Source organism: Gekko japonicus, unplaced genomic scaffold (genome assembly GCF_001447785.1).
Source record: "Gekko japonicus isolate JY-2015 unplaced genomic scaffold, Gekko_japonicus_V1.1 scaffold1188, whole genome shotgun sequence".
NCBI lineage: Eukaryota > Metazoa > Chordata > Lepidosauria > Squamata > Gekkonidae > Gekko > Gekko japonicus.
In genome coordinates, this window is record NW_015171539.1 from 42300 (window position 1) to 47760 (window position 5461).

At 47.1% G+C, this 5461-nt stretch overlaps 1 protein-coding gene across 1 annotated transcript in view; it reads left to right on the forward strand.

The window, feature by feature from the left end:
- The window catches only part of PACS1 (phosphofurin acidic cluster sorting protein 1), an 86832-nt gene that overhangs the window by 23798 nt on the left and 57573 nt on the right, over positions 1–5461 (forward strand). The window lies entirely within an intron of this gene.

A 5461-nucleotide genomic window follows, 5' to 3' on the forward strand; every position in this document is an offset into this window, starting at 1 on the left:
TTGGATTTATACCCCGCCCTTCACTTGGAGTCTCAGAGCGGCTTACAAACTCCTTTCCCTTCCCCTCCCCACAACAGACACCCTGTGAGGTGGGTGGGGCTGAGAGAACTCTGACAGAAACTGCTCTTTTTCAAGGACAGCTGTGCCAGAGCTTGTGACTGACCCAAGGTCACATCAGCAGGTGCAAGTGGAGGAGTGGGGAATCAAACCCGGCTCTCCCAGATTAGAGTCCGCACACTTAACCACTACACCAAACTGGCTCATCACCAGGCACCTAGCATTGTTCTATTTTCCAGTGACTCCTGTCTTGTCATAATCTGACCGAAATAAACCTCAGTGTAGCCATTTTAGCTTCTAGGGAGCGTCCAGGCTTCATTTGATCTAGAGCCCACTCACCCGTCTGTCAGAGCCGGCCCTTGTTCTGGAAGCTCAGAATCATGTGTGGCATAGGTCCATTTCTCCCAAGTGCAGCCCCTTCTGGACAGAAAGAGCCCAGCCATGCTTATCTGTGTTCTTGAAACCTGTCAGCTGACGCATTCTGAGATCAAAATGGCAGTGCTTAGGGAAGGGTCTGCTCATTGGCGGTGGCCCATTTATGGAGCACCCGCCCCAAGCAGGTTCGCAAGGCCTTTTTTTCAAATGGTGATAAAATGCCAAATTGTGGCCCCGAGCACACGGGCCAGATATCGCGGGGGGGAGGCGTGGCTAATTGCCCCGGCGCAGTTTAATCCGCGATTACGCGATCAGACGCGCCGGCGGCACAGCACAGGTCCTTCCCTCGGCGCCAGCGGGTAAACGAGGGACCGGAGGGGAATGCTGCGCGCCGGCGCGATCACACCACGGGAGTCTGGAGGCAGCCCATGGCAAACGTTTACTAGTACCTTGGAGGTAAAGGTAAAGGTTCCCTTGCTCGAAAGCCAGTCGAATCCGACTCTAGGGTTGCGGTGCTCATCTCCGTTTCAAAGCCGAAGAGCCAGTGCTGTCCGAAGATGTTTCCGTGGTCATGTGGCCGGCATGACTAAACACCAAGGCGCACGGAACGCTGTTACCTTCCCACCAAAGTGGTACCTATTTATCTACTTGCAATTTCTTGCTTTAGAACTGCTAGGTTGGCAGGAGCAGGAACTAGAGATGGGAGCTCACTCCATCATGTGGCACCCGGGTCTCGAACTGCTGAACTACCGACCTTCCACAGCCTGCAGTTCAGCGTCTTAACCACTTGAGCCACCTTGGAGGTACTAGTTTTAAAATCCGCATTGTCGGCGGTAAGCCACGAGTGCACTCCACTTCCCAGATGTTGGGGTGTGATCGTGCCCGGATAATCCGCCCACCTTCTGTGCCTCTCCCGTGGCAACTTTGCTGTGTGACCAGGGCCTGTGACTGTTGATCTTCCAGGATGTTAATGGTCTGATTTGTCTTTCTTCTGTATTGCAGATTATTGAGCTTTACCTGTGTTTCTCTGTTTTGTCGTGCTTTGACCTCCGGTGTAGCTTGTTTTTTTAGTTTCTTTTTATTTCTTATTTACGATTGAACATCTGTGAAGCAGTATATAAATGCAAAATGGAAAAGTGCATATAAATGTTTTAAATCTTAAAACAAGGAGAAGGGAGAAAAGAAACCCTGATTCTGGCATCCAAGAACTGGGAAAGAATTTATGTTCTAGATTCATGTCCTTTTGCTTAGTATCCAAATGACATAAATATCCAAATGACATAAATAGTGACTCAGCCCTACCCCACCTTCTGGAGTAGATATAAATTACCTGCCTACCATTTTTCTTCTCACCTTGACACAGAGAGTACTCCATCTTTCTGTGTAGTCACAGCTACTGGCGAAACGTCAGGTCCTACAATGCCAAGACCACGGCCACACAACCTGGAAAATCTACAGCAACTAATGACATAAATATTGATTGCTAATCTTATGAGAAATGGGCTCCCTATTGCTAAGCAATGATATTAATATGTTGTGACTGGAGTAGTGCTAAGAACCTGGAAGTCTTGTCTTGTGTATGAATGTTCTCTTTTACATTGTGGCAGTGGGGTGGGTGTTGGGGTGTCAATACTTAGAAGGCTTAGAGGGGACATGATTGCAGTCTTCAAGTATTTGAAGGGCTGTCACGTAGAAGATGGAGCAGATCTATTCTCTCTTGCTCTGGATTGCAAGACTAGCTCTAATGGGTGGAAATTACAAGGGAGTCGTTACCAACTAAATATCAGGAGAAACTTCCTAACTGTAAGAGTGGTTGAGCAGTGGAATAGTCAGCCTCAGGAGGTGGTGGATGCTCCTTCGCTGGACGTTTTCAAGCGGAGGCTGGATGACCATCTTTCGGGTATGTTGTAGGTATGTAGGGCTATCTTTCAGCTATGCTTCTGCAGAGTGCAGGGGGTTGGACTAGATGACCTGCAAGGTCCCTTCCAACGCTAACATTCTATGATTCTATGAATACTTATCTGACTCCATGAGCCTAGTGCATCAGTTACCCACAAGGACATAAGAGAATCCAATGTTGGATCAGGCCAATGGCCCATCCAGTCCAACACTCTGTCACACAGTGACCAAAACTACCAGCAGTGGGGCCAGGACACTAGAAGCCCCCCCACTGTTGCCCCCCACTTCCTCCAGACCGAGAGTTCCTATCTGTACCTTGTGACTAATAGCCACTGATGGACCTCTGCTCCATATGTTTATCCAATTCCGCCTTGAAGCCGTCCTTCTGTGTCCTCAGGTAGCCCAGAGCAGATAATTCATTTACTATGTACTTTTTGCAGTATTTGTTTTAGATGTCTTGTACATGATGTGTTAAACACATGTGCCACTAGTTGGGGGAATGTTTGGCCCAGGCATTGGGATATCTCCTGTTCTGGATGGAGTTGGACTCCCCTTAAGGAGCAGGTTCATAGCTTGGGGTGTTCCTGGATACACAAATTACAGTGGCGGCCAGGGGTGCTGTGAGCTACCTGTGGCCCTTCCTGGGCAGGAAATACCTAGCCACTGTGGTGTATACTCTTGTCACGTCTAGATTAGATTACTGCAGTGTGCTGTAAATGGGGCTGCCCTTGAAGACTGCCCAAAAACTACAGTTGGGACAGAATGGTGTGTGGCCAAACTGTTGACTGGAGTGGGTTGTAGGAACCACGTCACTCCAGTCTTGTTCCATCTACAATGGCTCCCAGTTTGCTTCTGATTCCCATTCAAGGTTCCCCTTCATTGGCGGAAGTGCTTAATCTCTTCTTTGCCCGTTTTGATGTCCATGGCGGCCCCTCCCTCAGGGTAGAAGAGCATGAGATGAGGCGAACGCTGAGGGCTGTGAATCCGAGGAAAGCGGCTGGACCTGATGGCATTACGGGATGGGTGTTGAAGGAGTGTGCTGACCAGTTAACGGGTCTTTACTAAGATCTTCAACTGGTCTTTACACCTGTCTATTGTTCCGTCGTACCTAAAGTCCTCAATTATTGTTGCCCTGCCCAAAAAATCTACAATCAGTAGTCTAAAAGATTATAGACCAGTTGCACTCACTCCGGTTGTGATGAAGTGTTTTGAGAAATTGGTACGTATTCATTGTTTCATGCCTTCCATCTACATTGGATAGTCATCAGTTTGCATATAAGGCAAACAGATCCACGGAGGATGCCATCACTACCACTCTCCATACTGCTCTGTCACATCTGGAGCAGGCGGGGAGTTATGTGAGGTTGTTGTTTGTGGATTTTAGTTCTGCCTTTAATACCATCCTCCCATATAGATTAGTGTCCAAATTGGAGGGCCTTGGACTCTCCAGCTCCATATGCCTCTGGATTTTGAACTTCTTGACAGCACGCCCCCAGAGGGTTAGGGTAGGGTCCTACATGTCCACAGCCCTTATCCTTAATACCGGTTCTCCACAAGGCTGTGTGTTGAGCCCCTTGCTCTATACCCTCTATACGCAGGACTGTACTTCCACCCACCCCCGTAACACCATCATTACGTTTGCTGATGACACCACTGTGATGGGGCTCATCTCTGGGAATGATGAGTCTGCTTACCGGGATGAGGTGGAACGGCTTTGTGTGTGGTCTAGGGAAAATAATCTGATCCTCAACACCACCAAGACCAAGGAATTGGTAGTGGACTATAGGAGGAATAAAACGGACATCCAGCCACTGGTTATTGGTGGAGAACGAGTGGAGAGGGTGGCTACTTTTAAGTTTTTGGGAGTAACTGTTGAGCAAAATTTGACCTGGAGCGCTAACACCATTGCTCTGGTGAAGAAGGCCCAGCAGAGGCTCTTTTTTTCTCAGACTTTTAAAGAAAAATAACTTGAGTGAGAAAACATTGATGTCCTCCTATCGCTGCTCAATAGAGAGCATTTTAACATATTGTGTTTGTGCCTGGTTTGCCAGTTGTACGGCTGTGGAGAGGAAAGCACTCCAGAGAGTTTTTATTACAGCCCAGAAGATCATTGGCTGCCCTCTCCCATCCCTGGAGGAATTGTATAGTTCTTGATGTTTGAAAAAAGCAAAGAACATTTTGCAGGACTTGTCACATCCTGAACATTCCCTGTTTGAACTGCTGCCTTCGGGCAGAAGATACAGGACAATTAAAGCAAGGACAAATAGATTAAAAATTAGTTTTTATTCGAGAGCTATTATTGCCTTAAATGCTGTATGAAATTGGAATTTGGGTGACATTGGTGGTTTTAAGTTGTTATGTGAATTATTATTATTATTATTATTATTATTATTATTATCATCATCATCATCATCATCAAGGTGCGGGTATTGACCTTTGAAGTTTTAGTACAGCTTGAGATCGCCATACCTTAAGGACCATATATGAACCTACCCATCCACGCTGGTCATCTTTGGAGGCCTTGCTTCAGGTATCCCCACCATCTGAGGCTAGATGGGTGGCAACCCAAGAAAAGGCCCTCTTGGTTGTGGTGTTAAAACTTTGGAACTCCTGCCCTGGGGAGATTTCGTCTGTCTCTATCGTTGTCTTCCACCAGTGGGTGAAAATGTTTTTGTTCTGTTTGCATTCCTGCACTAACTCTTATTGGCCCTCCTCCCTGTGTGTGTATGTGCTTTATTTGATTATTTACAAGTTTTGTATACATTTGTGATTTAATATTCTAATGGCTTTATGTTCACTGCCTTGTGGACTCTATGTGGGTAGAAATGTCTTAAACAAAATAAAAGAGAAAGAAGAAGCCGCCGGACCGGGCGACCACACCAGGAACCGAGCACTGACACCCAAAAGACCGCCTGAGAAAGAACAACTAAGGAAAAAAACAGCGAGCCCTGCCACATGGGTGCCGGTAGGCAGCCCCAACCCCTGTAGATATGTGGCCTTAGCTAGGGATAAATTTGGAACTTGTAAGCCGCTCAGAGACCCTTCGGGGTTGGAGCGGGGTAGAAATCGAAGATATAAATAAATAAAATAAATAAATAAAACTGTTCCCCAGAGCTTCCAGGGCTGGGCA